The sequence below is a fragment of the Mandrillus leucophaeus genome, unplaced genomic scaffold (genome assembly GCF_000951045.1).
Source record: "Mandrillus leucophaeus isolate KB7577 unplaced genomic scaffold, Mleu.le_1.0 Scaffold192, whole genome shotgun sequence".
Lineage (NCBI taxonomy): Eukaryota > Metazoa > Chordata > Mammalia > Primates > Cercopithecidae > Mandrillus > Mandrillus leucophaeus.
Genome location: NW_012101943.1, coordinates 1,629,134 through 1,644,904, shown reverse-complemented (window position 1 = coordinate 1,644,904; position 15,771 = coordinate 1,629,134).

Here is a 15,771-nt window from a genome sequence, read left to right as displayed (position 1 = left end):
TTCCCTCCCTCCCTCCCTCCCTCCTTTCTTCCTTCCTTCCTTCCTTCCTTCCTTCCTTCCTTCCTTCCTTCCTTCCTTCCTTCCTTTCTTCTGTTGTTATCCAATTTTGGAGAAGAATTGATAGTAGTATTTCTTTAAATGTTTAATGGAATTCAGCAGTGGATTTACCGGGTCTTGGGGTTTTCTTTGATGGGGAACATTCATTACTGATCAAGTCTCCTTACTTTTTTTGGTTTGTTCAGATTTTCTATTTTCTTCTTACTCTTTAATCTTGGTATATTGCAGGTGTCTAGGAATTTATTCATCTCTTCTAGATGACCCAAGTTGTTGGTATGTAATAATTCATAATAGTCTCTTGTAATCCTTTGTATTTCTCTCCTATCAGTTGCAGTGTTTCCCCTTTCATTTCTGATTTTATTTGATTCTTCTTTTTCCTTAGTCTGGCTAAAAGTTTGTTGTATATTTTTTAAAAATAACAACTCAGTTTTGTTACTTTTCTATTTTTCTAGTCTCTTTCATTTATTTCTGCTCTGATCTTTATTATTTATTTTCTTAATTTGGGCTTAGTATTTTATTCTCTTTTGTGTCCTTTTGGTACAACATTATTTATTTGGGATCTTATTGTTTGATGTAGGTGTGTATTGCTATAAAGTTCCCCCTTAGAACTGCTTTTGCTTCATACCATAAGTTTTGATATGTTGTGTTTTCATTTTCATTTGTCTCAAGAAATTTTTCAATTTTCCATTTAATTTCTTAATTGGCCCATTGGTTGTTCAGGGGTATGTTGTTTAATTTCCGTTTGGTTTTGAATTTTCCAATGCTCCTTCTGCTATTAATATCTAATTTTATACCATTGTGATTAGGAAAAGATATCTGATATGATTTTAAACTTTTAAAATTTGTTAAGACTTATTTTGTGGCCTAACATATGATCTATACTGGATAATTATTCATTTGTAATTGAATAATGTATATTTTGCTGCTTTTGCACGGAATATTCAATATATGTCTGTTAGGTCCATTTGATCAAGAGTGTATTTTAAGTTTAAGATTTTCCTTTGTTTGTTTGTCTGGATGATCTGTCCACTGCTGAAAGTGTTGAGGTCTTCTATTATTGTATTGCAATCTATCTTTCCCTTCAGATTTATTAATATTTGCTTTTTATATTTAGACGCTCTGATGTTGGGTGTATATCTATTTGCAATTGTCATATCCCTTTAATGAACTGACTCCTTTATCAACATGTATTATTGATTATAGTCAAAGACTTTTGTCTTTCTTTGCAGTCTATTTTGTCTGACCTAAGTCTAGCTATTCCTGCTCTCTTTTGGTTTCTGTTGGCATGGAATATTTGTCTATCCTTTTACTTTCAGTCTTTGTATATACTTACAGGTGAAGCAAGTCTCTTGTAGGCATATTTAGTTGGATCATGTTTTTAATCCACTCTGTCATTATATGTAATTCCATTAGATAATTTAATTCATTGACATTCAAGGTAATTATTGACAGTAAAAATATATGCCGTTTTGTCAACAGTTTTCTAGTTGTTTTGTAGAGCCTTTGTTTCTTTCTTCCTTTCTTGCTATCTTTCTTTGTGGCTTAGTGATTTTTCTCTAATGGTATGTTCTGATTTCTTGCTTTTTATTTTTTGCATATCTATTACAGGTTTTGTTTTGTGGTTACCATGACACGTACAAAAACATAGTTAAAACAGGTTATTTTAAGCTGATAACAATTTAACTTTGATCGCAATAAAAATTTACACTTTTACTGCACTCCTCCCCCAATATTCTGAATATTTTTTGTCACAATTTGCATCTTTTATATTGCATATACCTTAATCCTTTTCTTATTTCCCTGAGATACTCACCGGCAGTGCTCATGGCGGCAGAATTATCCAGAGATGACTTTGCCATGATATATCTTGTTTTTATTATTATTTTCACATTGTTCTAGTATATCAACTTTGGAAACAAAATTCTAGTTTTAGCATTCTGTTTTTAGTAGTGGTATTTTCATTTACAAAATAGAGTAATTCTCATTTGCTGAAAATGTCAAATGCTAGAAAAGACAGCATTTCTACACGGGATGTTAACATCATTCTCCAACAGTTCTTGGCTGAAGATTCATTTTATGAATCTAAGTTTTCCTAAATAGATGATTTGGATGATTCTGATATTAGTTCTGTTTAGAAGTGACTTCAAGAACAGTTTTTTATATTTTATTTTCACATTGAAAGTCAGATTTGCTTCAGCCTCAGAGTGTGTTTATGTAAAATTAGCTTGGCGGCAAGCTACACTCTTTTTCTAAATGACAAAAGGGTTAAATTATTCTGGCTATTATTTTTAATAGTTTGTCTTTTAACCTTCATACTATAGATATGTGATTTATACACCATCATTATAGTATTATTCTAAATTTAACTTTGTAGTTAATTTTACCAGTGAGTATTGTACTTTCAGATGTTTTAATGTTAGTTATTAGCATTCTTTTCTCTCAGCTTGAACTCCCTTTAGAAATTCTTGTAAGACAAGTCTGGTGGTGATAAATTACCTCAACTTTTGTTTATATGGAAAGTCATTATCTCTTCATTTCCAAAGGATAGTTTTGCTGGGTTCAATATTTTGGGTTGACAGAATTTTTTTTTCCCTTCAGCTCTTTGAATGTATCACCTCACACTTAAAAAAACTTATAATCTCAGGGGTACAAGTCAAGGTACATAGGTAAATTTGTGTCATGGGAGTTTTCTGTGCAGATTATTTCATCACCTGGGCATTAAGCCTAGTACCCATTAGTTACTTTTCTTCATCCTTTCTTTCCTCCCACCCTTCACCCTCTGAAAGGCCCCAGTGTGTGTTGTTCCCCTCTACGTGTCCATGTGTTTTCATCATTTAGCTGCCATTTAAAAGTGAGAACATGGGGTACTTGGTTTTCTGTTCCTGTTAGTTTGCTAAGGATAATGGTCTCCAGCTCCATCCATGTCCCTTCAAAGGACACGATCTCAGTCTTTTTTTTATGGCTGCATAGTATTCCATGGTGTATATGTACCATATTTTCTTTATCCAATCTTTCATTAATGAGCATTGAGGTTGATTCCATATCTTCACTATTATGAATAATACTATGGTGAACATCTGCATGTATATCATCTCACTCTCTCCTGGCCTATAACATTTTCGTTGAGAAATCTGCTAAACATATTGGAATACCTTATACATTATTTACTTACTTTCTCCAGCTATTTTTGAGATCTTCTCTTTGTCTTTGATTTTTGACAATTTGATTATAAGTCTTGGGTTACTTTGGATTGAATATGATCGAAGATCTTTAACCCTTCTTTACCTGGATATTTACGTATTTCTCCAGGTTTGGGAAGTTTTCTGCTATCATTTTCTTAAGGTTTCTGCTTCTTTTTTCTTTCTCTCTTTTCAAACTCCTATAGAACTGTTTTTCCTACCCCATTCAATTCAATTTTTCTTATTTTGCTACAGCCAGATTCTGTGATCTCTCACCTGATTTCCTTAGTTCTTGTGAAGGTATTTTTGTACATGGATAGTTGTTCAAATTAATTTTTTGTGTGTAGAGGGATGATCCCTAGAGAGTCCTTTTCCAGCATCTTATTTCACCACTCTCCTATATCTAGGTTATATTTATTTATGTTACTTTATATCAGGTAAATGTTCAAACACAGAAACCTTAACTTTAATAGAGTGGCCAATTAGATCTAAATTAATACTCAGTTTTACCTTTTCTTGCACATTGAATTCTGAAGTAGGAAAAAATAGCTACGATTAAAGTTGATCTAGTATTAACAATATTCTAATGGCATAAATTTAGAACTATATGAGGAAAACACAGTTTTTCCTTTGATTATTTCTTGGTAAGATCAAGTAATGTCAATCAATGTTTATCAAAATTCTGATCCTCTTATAAGTGCAAACCTCCAGTTTCACCCTAAGAGTCAAAATGTCAAAAATAGACAGTCAGTCATAGTGACGCACAGTACATAGTGCTATAGTGAATTTTAGGGATGATTGGGACAGTTTCTCCTTATAATGGATATATTACTTACATTAAAAAAATAAGAGGAAAGGTTAAGATTGGCATCATGTCAGAGGCAATGCTGAAACTGAAATGTAAGAAGAACACACATATCAGAGAGTGATTTGTGGTGTTGGGGTGGGCAGATATTTGAGAACCAAACAAATTGTAAGAAACAAAGTGAGCCAGAAAATTGACCCAAGTAACCAATATCAACATAAGCTACTCACATAAGACACTTAATGCTGGTTGGAGGTAAATGCTTTTATCCCTAGTACTTAGAACTGCACTGTCCAAGATGGTAGCCACTAGCCTCATGTGACTATTTAAATTAAATGATACATTAGAAATCCAGTTCCTCAATTGTAGTAACTACATTTTAAGTGGTCAATAACTGCATACAGCTAGTAGCCTCTTATTGGTTAGTAGAGATATAGAGCATTTTAATCATTATAGAAAGTTCTATTACATATCACTGGCCTAGAAATATTAATTGATCCCATCATCAAACCTAATCTAGCATTTCCAGATTAAAGAAAAAAGCTCTGCTGGAGTAGTTCTCTTCTTGTCAACAATCATAAAACTAAACAAGATATATGAAGCAACTGTATTCAGGCACTGCACAGCAGGCAGTAGAAGAGTGTAATCTTTGAGAGCTGGAAAACTGAAGGTGAGCTCCATTACCAGACCAGTTATCTTCCTGGAAATAATATTCTGACCACAGCACAGTGAGCCAGGGTCCAAGTAGAGCATGGCAGTCATGCTAAGCTGAGAAGTCCGCTGTCAAGAGTTCATGACAGCTTGAGTTATTAGAATATATGGAAAGAGACATATATAATAGCTGCTTTAAATTCTTCTATTGTTACACTAGATGAGTTATTTATGGGTCTTCTCTTGAGTTTTCTTTTTATAAATGTGTTCAAAGAAGGAGAAATATACTCTTCATAAATGAACAGAGGGAATATCAGCAGATTAAAAGCATATAAAGAAATAAAAATTCTAGAACTGACAAGCAGGCTTGGAAGTTAAAATGAACTAGAATAACTAAAACAATTTTTCAAAGAAGAACAAAGTTGATTTCAATACTTTCCATAAGACTATGATAATTAATATACTGTGTTATTAGTGTAAGGGTAGACTTTAGAATCAACAAAACAGTAGCTTTTCCAGAAATAGAGCCACATACACAAGGTCAATGTGTTCTTGAAGACGTGCCCAAACATGTTAATCAATAGATAGCATATATATTTTCAAAAGATATTGTAAATGGGCGACCTATAGTAAGAGAAGAAAAATCGCAACCCTTCTTCAAGCCAAATAAACGTTAATCTGAAATGGATTATAGACTTAAATACAAAAAATAAGACTGTAAGAATTCTTGAAAAAATAAAGGAAAATTGTTGTGGCATGAAAAAATACCAATCATAAAAGAAAAATCAAACACTATAAATTGTACTTGATCAGGTTAAAGCTTTCTTTTCAAAAGGCACCATTAAGAAAATGAAAAGGCAAGCTACAAAATAGGAGAAAAATATTCACAATAGTCATATTTTTAGAAAAGGACTACTTTCTAGAATATCTAAAAACTTCTATAATACAATAATTACAACATCAGCCCAAATTTTTAAAAGGGCCTGAAATTTGAAGATGGTTCTCCAAAAAAGATATATAAATGGTCATTCAGCACAGGAAAAGATGTTCAGTATGATTAGTCATTGGCAAAATACAAATTAAGACCACAATGAGAGACCTATGCAGACCCACTACATTTTTTTTTTTTTTTAATTTACAGTATCAAATAGTGTTAGGGCCTTGGAACAACAACAATTCTCATATTGCTGGTGGGAGTGAAAAAGGTACAGATACTCTGGAAAACAGCTGGGCAGTTTCTAATAGTTACACGTAAACATATCCCACGACCCAGCAGTTTCACTCTTGATGGTTACCTAAGTGAAATAAAAGCATGCCCCCACCACGCCCCGCAAACTACTTGTACACAAATAGCAATTTTATTTATAATAGCCGAAGAGTGGAATCAATTCAAATATCCATCAACACGTGAATGGATTTGTTGGTTTATGTCCTTTTGGAAGTAGATGCCAAAATAGAGTATTGCAAGAGCGTATTGGGGGAAACACCTGTAAAAGATGAAAAGGCAAGAGAGCTGGAATTAGATAGAAAAATCTTTAAGAACATGATGTGGGCCTCACATCTGTGAAAAGCTAAGCCCTAGAATACAAGCTGTGTTCAGTCATTGCCCAGTGCCACCCAGAAAAAGGATGACTCATCTCAAACACTGAACAGCTTGTAAAGAATTGCAACTTGAGGCTGTCAGTTCCCTACACTCCTCACATTTGCTTGTTTCCTGAAGGGAGACTTGAGGAGCGTACCTCCATGGCTGCCACAATGGATCAACAAACTGATATATTCATAAAACATATTACTATTCAGCTATAAAATTTACTTGTATGCAATATCATGAATATAAACTGGAAAACAGAAACACAAAAGAATGATATTCCTGCTAGTTATAAAGTCTTCAAATAACCACAAAGAAGTTACATATACACGTTAGTGAATTTCTCTCGTTTGTGTATTATACATAATATAACAAAATGTAATTATTATACATAATGCATATGCATTATTTTGCTTGTCCATTTTAATATTACATTAGAGCCATTTTTCCACATTCACAAAATTTAAAGTATACATTATTTATGCAACAATATGTATCTAATATGTTTCAAAATTCAAGAAGATACTATCTACTATAAAAGTGTTTAGAAATAAGTGAGGCAATATTATGGGGTATTTAGGTTCCCCCCACATTTTTTTGATATTATAGATAAAGTTATAATGAACTTTATGCTTAAGTCTTCATATTTCTGATAGTTTCCTTAGGGTCGGTCTAGCAGTATAATTCCAGACATGAACACTTATAGGTCTTTTGATATATATATTTTTAAATTGCTTTTTAGGAATATTGTACCAGAATAGCTGAGTCTGCATTATCATATATTCCCCAACTTGGAGGAATCACAATATTTTAAACATCTTTGCTACTTTGTCAAGCTTAAGAGTATTAAGTATAGAAATCTTAATTCTTTGAATTTCTTTTATTTTTAGTAAAATGGAATGTTTCAAATGTTCATTGGCTATATTTCCTTTTGTATGGATTATTTCCTTCAACTTTTTGCCTATTAGACTATTTTGCTCTCTCGGGGTCTTACAGTCTTACTGCTTTTCTGATTAATTTTATGATTTTTTATATACTTTATTGCCATGTTTTATCATATGCTACATTGTAGGACATTGTTTAAAGCTATAATTCATGTAATTCAATACCCTTTGGGCATGAAAACAAACATCCATTTATTTTTTGACTTATCAGTTAGTCATTACTTAGTATTGCTGTTTTTATGATTTACCCATAATTTTATCTGAATGCCTTTACTTGCCATTATTTCACATCTTTTAGGGATTTTTATTATACAGATATCTAAATTTATGGCTACCACTCGAATTTCAGTGGCACCTCAAATTTTATTTACTTAAAAATATACTAAATTACTCTTCCTTCAACATTTTTCTCTCTCTAAAGCCCTGCTTTCCCTATTATCCTATATCCAATCAATTTATGTAATGTTTCCCAAAACTGTTCTGTTCTCTCTTGTCCTTCTACATTAATTCAGGCCCCCATTACTTTTAATCAGAATCCTATCATAATATTCCTACTTCCAATCTATTCTTTTTCATAATGTTCTATTTCTTTCTTTCTGGATTTATCTTCCTAATGTACTCCTTAAATTATTATGGAAGGAGGTTCAAAGTCTCTTTCGGTAAGTATTCTTTGAGACTAGGTAGTGCAGCTTTGGAAGCCAGATGACAATACATGTTATATAAGCAGGAAACAGCTGTTGTTTCCATTTCTCCAAGGCATTTGGCATTCTGAATGCTGTAGGGAATGTCTTATGATTTGGTCAATTCAAAGATTTTTGAAGTCTTTAGAAGAACTAAGCGACAACACTCCAGGCAATCAGGTAATTGAGTACCTCACTGAGAGTACTGGTGGCAGTGAGGTGCTGTACTCAAGTGGCTTGTTAAGTAGTAGACATTTAGGATCCCTCCTTTCCCATTATCTACCAGGCCCCTCCTTCAGGGGAATTGTCTTCTATTTATTGTCAGGCTATGATCAAAAGTCACTGAAGCCTGAAATTATTGGTCTTGTTATGGTAATTAAAATAAAGCATTGAAGATGGTCTGAATGTTGAGAAATGGACACACAAATAAAAATATTAAGAAAAACCAGCTTCACCTTAGAAGCAGAATAAATGCAAATATGCATAGATTTGTTTAACACACAAAACTGTTGGTGAGGCACAATAGAAAGGGAATATCTGATCTCTATAATGTAATGAAATAAAAATTGAAAGAGCCAGAGGTATAGGTCAAATATGGCCTTAGGATGGAAAATACTGTGGAACCATATTAAGTGAGATTTCGGTAAGGGATTGGGGGAGAGTAGAGGAGAAACTTAGGAAGAGGGAGCTTATGATCTAACTTTAATTTGCAAATCCAAATCTGTATGTCTTGAAGTTTTGGAGTACTAACCTGTCATTTCTTAAGTGGACTCTAGTTAGGCAGCTATAGACGTAAATCACAAAGTTGTTGTATCTACATTGCCTCATCGAGTTTATTCAGCATTGTTACATGAAAAACGGGATATGAAAATGAGGAATGCCCACTTTCTTGGTATACTGCATCAGACTTTAATTTGAGTACTTGAGAACAATGCTGCTTAGAGTATGGTCTATGGATTGATGAATACAACCCGCTCTGTTACACATCTGCAAAAAGATAAATAGTATACTTGAGAGTAAGCATTTGGATATTTTTTATAGTAATTAGACATTATTGTGACAACCAGAAGAATAGCTGGTGGATTTCTCCTTCTGAACAGGATCTATACCAGTTCAGCTGTTGAATTCATGGTACGGTTTTCATGTGGTACAAACTGCATACTTATATGTCTTGTAAGACAGTGTTCTGAGATGTGATGTTTTCAGGTTAGTCTGTCATCTTGCATTCAAAAGGAACACGAATATGAAAAAAATGTAAACATTTATTTTTGTAACTTAATATGTCATTACCATTTTGATTTTTGAATAATCAGACATTTTCCCAAATTTATTGTTTGCAACTAGTAACTAAGGAAAGAAGTTTTGAATTATTTATTTTGAACAATTTGTACATGGCAAAGCAAGCTTCATTGGAATCTCTGTCAAGCAAAGATAACCCTTTCTGCATGTAGCAATAGTAATAAAGCAAGGAGTAAAAATGGAAGTGGTTCTGAAGGAATAGACAAAAAGATTTCATATATTTAATTCCATTTTGTAAATATATTTGAAGTGAGAAAACTACAATGTATTATTTGTAGAAATTGACTGGCTAATGAAGCAATGAAATCACAAAAACCTAGGTGGAATTTTTATACAAAGCATTATAACGTAAATTCAAACAAAATAATTTGAAAGAGTAGCTAGTGAATTATAAAGTCAATAGGTGTTTAGTGCTTTATATGTGAATATTAATAATTTAAAAGGCATTTCAATGAATAGTTTTTATGATTCTTCCCATTTTTAATGTATGATCTGATTTTTTATAATCTGTTTATTGCATCTAATAAAATAGAGATTTTATATATTTTTATATTGATTTCTATTGTATATTAGTGGCATTAGTCTATGATTGTCATGAATAACAAATAATATCATTTGATAATTTAAGAAGCTATTCTTTAAGCAGCCTGTGTTTTAGCTTAGTGTTTCTCAGACTTTAATATGCATAAGAATCACCTGGTGAATCTTGCTAAAATCCACATTCTGACTCAGATTTATAAAGCCTGAGTTTCTGCATTTCTAAAGAGTTGCCAGATGATGCTAACACTGCTGATCCACATAACACATTTTAAGTATCAAGCCATTGTATTTCTCTTATTTACTATCTCACTTTGCTAATATGGAAGAATTTCAGTTCTCCAGAAAACAGTAGAACAGGAAACCAACAGATGATGAAAGTTTTGAATGTGGATATCTTTAATCTAATTTCACATAGGAATACTATCAGGAGATTTCTGGAATAGGGTCAAGATTCTGCATAAGCCCAAAAGGAAATGCTCTTATGTTCTTCCTTTGGGTAGTCAGTAGCCTGCTCTGTCCAGCTATGTTAAAACTTTGACCTGCGAATCAGACTCAAGGGCTGGCTCCTCTTGACCTAGTGAAGGAGTCTCAGTATCCCTGGTGACTGCTGGCTAGCTGCTCCCATCTGTAAATATCTTCCTCTAAAGTGAAACTGTGCATAAAACAAGAGGCAGATCCAAAGGCTGAATGATAGCTTTCCCTGGTGGTCACTGATTATAATATGTGATATCGACACACACAAAAGAAATGGTAGAGGGAGCTTACAGATTCCAGTAATAGCAATGTGGCATGGTCAGACTAAACCTCTAGCACATACAATAAACACTAAGATACCAGATACAAAATCTAGGATATATGTGTAAAATCATCAAACTATATGAATGTGCTAGCTAGCGGTTAAAAGCTGGCAGAAACTGTGGAGGATTCTTCATTTGAAAAACAGGAAAGACAAGACCCTAGTTATATGTGTAAATTGAAAGCATTTTTGTCTAGTGCATTCCCTAAAGTCCCCATGGCTCAGGGCATCAGAAAACTGAAAATACTGTATCTTTTTGAGGGGATATAATCATTTAGGACTGTTATGTGTTCTTGATGGATTGACATGTCTATGACTTTTTGTCAGTAGAAGATAGATGTGAGACTGGCAAAGCAGATAAAAATTAAGGGGCAGAGAATCTTGTAAGAGATCATATAGGTAGGAGCTCCAAAATCTGCATGTGAAAGTCACCAAAATTCTTGGCTAATTGTTAAACTATGCAACTGGAGGAAGAAATAGCAAGGTCTGCTGAAAACTCAGAAACTTGAAGCTGAAGAGGTTGAGCAGAGATTCTATCTGCCTTATTGGAATCTCTGTCATAGATATAAACAGGGAAGCCTGAATTTGAAGTTTGAATCCAGCCAAGTTAATTGCTTAGTAAAATGAGAATTATTCTTCAGAGGAAGGCAAAATTCAGAGTCCACCATGTATCCTCCATCAGTGTACCCACCATGATGTTCAGTGTCCAAAAACGGAGTTAAACATCCCAATCTTACACTTATGGGATTTTCAGAGACTGTGGGACAAAACCTTGTCACTCATGAAACACTTTGCATATAATTTTATAGATAGGTTAAAAGCATTGAGAAAACACCCTGCTAAATACTAATCAAAAGAAAACTTCAGTGAGTTTTATTAATATCAGACTAGTCTTCAGAGCAAAGATAATTATTAGGAATAAACGTATCAATCCATCAAGAAGACATAACAATCCTAAATGATTATATACCAAATAAAAGATCTTCATAATACATGAAGTACAGATGTGTAAAAAAAAAATGGATGGAACTAACAGAAGTCACGAGTGCATGATTATAAGTGAAGACTTGCATTACCTCTCAGTAATCTATGGAACTAATAGAAAATTAACAAGGATATAGAATGATAATACCATCTACTGATTGGATTAAATAGATTTGTAGAAAATATCCCATACAACTTCAGCAGAATGCATACTCTTTAAAACTGCATGTAAAGCATTCACCAAGGTATATCTTGAGTCATAAAACTGACTTAAAAAAATTTAAAAGCATATAAATTATATAAGTATGTTCTCTGTGATAGAATTAAACATTAGCACCAAAAAGTTAACGAGAAAATCTCTTTACTTTTAATTTAAACGATGTTTTTCCACAAAATCTATGAGCAAAAGAAGACTTTTCAGTGAATTATGATTTGTATTGAACTCAATAAAAATGAAAATTCAGCATAAAAATCTATAAAGTGCTGCTAAATCAGTGCTGAAAGGAAAACTCATAGCACTAAAGATTTATATTAGGAAGCTAAGTTTCAAATCAAAAAATTAATGCAGGGTTTGGTATATGTTTTCTACAAAGGGCCACATTGCATTTACTTGTTTGCTTTTTTAGCCATGTAAAGTCTCATTGCATACTCTTTGTATTTTGTTTAATAACTTTTAAAATAAAAAGAAATTTGCCTACAAACAATATAAAAATATTTAAGATTTCCCCTCAAGACTCAAGGTAAAGTGCAAAATAAATTCAAAGCAAGCAGCAGGAAGGGAATAAATGTAAGACCAGAGATCATGAAGTGAAAAACAGAAAAACATTAGAATCAATCAAACCAAAGCTGGTTCTTTCAAAAAATTAATAAAATTAATAAACTTCTTAGAAAACTGACAAAGGAAAAAAAAGGAGACCAGATATAAATTTCTACCATCAGAAAAGAAATAAGGGATATAACTACACTTTCCATAGACAGTTAATAGATTAAGGAATACTAAGAAATGTTCTACACACATGAATCTGAAACTTAAATAAATTAGACCAATTCGCTGGCTGGGTGTGGTGGCTCACACCTGTAATCCCAGCATTTCGGGAGGGCGAGGTGGGTGGATCACCTGAGGTCAGGAGTTCAAGACAAGCCTAGCCAACATGGTAAAAACCCATCTCTACTAAAAATACAAAAATTAGCTGGGTGTGGTGGCATGCACCTGTAGTCCCAGCTACTCAGGAAGCTGAGGCAGGAGAATCACCTGAACCCAGGAGGCGGAGGTTGCAGTGAACCGAAATCATGCCACTGCACTCCAGCCTGGACCATAGAGCAAGACTCTGTCTCGAAAAAAAGAAAAAAAAAAAATTAGACCAATTCCTTAATAATTGCAAACTTCCAAAACTAAGTTAAGTAGATAATCTGTGTAATCCTATAGCTATTTAAATTAGGGCAAAAGAAGTCAGAAGTCAATTAGAATCAAAATCCTTTCCAAAAAGAAACCACCAGGCCTAGATGGTTTCACTGGTACATTGTACCAGCATTTAAACAATTTCAACTCTCCACAAACTTTTGCAGAACACAGAAGAGCATTGTGCCAACCAATGTTATGAAGCCATCATTACTCTAATACCAAAAGCAGAGAAAGTAAAATAAAACGAAAACCACAATCCGATATTTCTCATACACATAGTTACAAAAATCCTCCACAAAATTTTTAACAAATAGAATCTAGTAATAACATCTAAAAACCCAAATTTTGATATTTATTCCAGGAATGCAAAATTGGCTCAATATTCAAATTTTGATTAATGTACATCTTAATAGTCTAAAGAAGGATAGACTCATTACTAGATGTAGAGAAATATTTAAATATTTGTGGTAAAAACTCAACAAACCAAGAAGGGAAATTCCTCAAACTGATAAACAGCATAATAAAAATCCTACATCTAACATAATATTTGATGGTGGCAGACTACTTTACCCATAAAATCAGGTATAAGGCAAGAATGACCACTGTTTCCACTTCTATTCAACATAGTAGTGGAAGCCTTAGCTAGCACAATAAGGCAAGAAATGGAAACCAAAGGCACATGGAATGTAAAGGAAGAAATAAACAATGCTCTGGTTTGTAGATTATCTAATAGCCTATGTTAGACTATGACAGTCTGTAAAGAATCTCCTAGAACTTACAAGTGATTTAGCAAGGTCAAAGGATGCAAGGTCAACATACAAAACAATCAAATTTCTATACATTAGCTGTGAACAATTATAAATTAAAGTTAAAAACAATACCATCTACAATAGTCCCTCTCAGATATATAATATGTAGAGATACATAAAATAAGTGCAAAATACATAAAACAAGTACAAAATACATAAAGTACAAGATGTACATGCTGAAAACTCAAAGTAGACTAAAATAAATGGTGACTAATACTGAGTTTATAGATTGAATGACTCAGCATTTAAATCTGTTAATTCTCTCCAAATTACATATGTAATGCAATTCTAATTGAAATCCCAATAGGATTTTTTTTTTTTTGTAGCCATAAATAAGCTGATTCTGATGTTTAAATGGAAGGGCAAAGAAACAAATAGCTAAATCAATACTGGAAAGAAGAAAGTTGTAGGAATCATGGTGTTTTCAAGACTTACCATAAACCTACAATACTCAAGTCATGATGATATAAAAATGCAGACACACAAATCTTGAAACAATGGAGAGTCCAAAAACAGACCCTTACAAATATGGTCAATTTTTAACAAAGTTATAGAATAAAGTCAGTGGAGAAAGAATGTTTTTTTCAGCATATGGTGTTGGAACAATTAGATACCCATATGCAAGAAAATCAACCTGAATATAAATCTCATACCTTACGTAAAAATTAACTGACAATGGATCTTAGCTCTAAGTGTATAATTTTCTTGGAAGAAACCATAATGGAATATCTTTGTGACCTAGGAAACATCCAAAAGTTTGCAAGTGTGACATTAGAAGCACAATAAAATTGATAAATGCAACTCATCAAAATGTAAACTTTCTGATCATCAAAATTCATTAAGAAAATACATAGGCAGGCCACAGACTGGGAAAGTATATTTATGCAGCATATATCTAAATGTACTGGTATGCAAGTTATACAAAGAACTCCTACAATTCAATATTAGAAACAAAAAACTGGCAACATTTTAGAAAAACACTTCAATAAAAGTATGTACATGAACAGAAGTTCAACATTAGTTCACATCAGAGAAATGAAAATTAAAATCACAATGAGATACTACATACTTACTAGAATAATTGAAAGAAAAACAACTTGCATAGGAATGTTTATGGTACTTTATCATAGAGCCAAATACTGGAAAGAGTCCAAGTGTACAGCAATAGGCGATGGATAAACCGATATGTTCATTCAATGAGCTACTACTTAGCAATAAAAGAAATAAACTATTGACTTGTACAACTACATGGATGAATCTCAGCAATAGTATGTTGAGTAAAGAGGCATTACACAAAAGAGCATACAGAAGCCCCTCCTTATTCACGGCTTTGCTTTCTGAAGTTTGTTACCTGTGGCGAACCACAATCTAAAAATAATTTTTAAAATTCCAGAAATAAACATTTTTAATAGTGTTCTACTCTGAATAGCATGTTAAAATGTCCTGTCACTCCACTTTGTCCCACATGGGACATGAATCCGTCCCTTTGTCCAGTATACCCACCCTGTACATGCCCTCCACCTGTTAATCACTTAGTACCTGTCTAGGTTGTCAGATGGAAAAACATAGCATATATGTGGTTTGGTGCTATTTGTGGTTTGAAGCAGTTACTGGAGGTCTTGGAATGTATCTCCTATGGATAAGAAGGGACTATTATATCCTGTGTGATTCCATTTATATAAATTTCTAGGACAGGCAAACTAATAATTGTTGAAAACTAGGATAAAACAGAACTTGTCTCTGAGAATCAGGATTGACTGAGACGGGGCATGAAACTTTCTAGGCCATTCTTTATCTTAAGAGGGATAAGAGGCAGATAAATGTTCCTTCCAAAACTTATAGAATGGTATATTTAAAAAACATTCATCTCATTATATGTAAAATGTATATGAAAAGAAAAACGAAGATGGAACTTAATGTATGTGCATCAAAGTATTACGGAGTAACTATGCCAATCCTTGTACTTTGAAACCTCCAAAGTTAGGTGGATTTATGTATTAATAGCAGGATACATACAGATATGTAATAAATAAACTA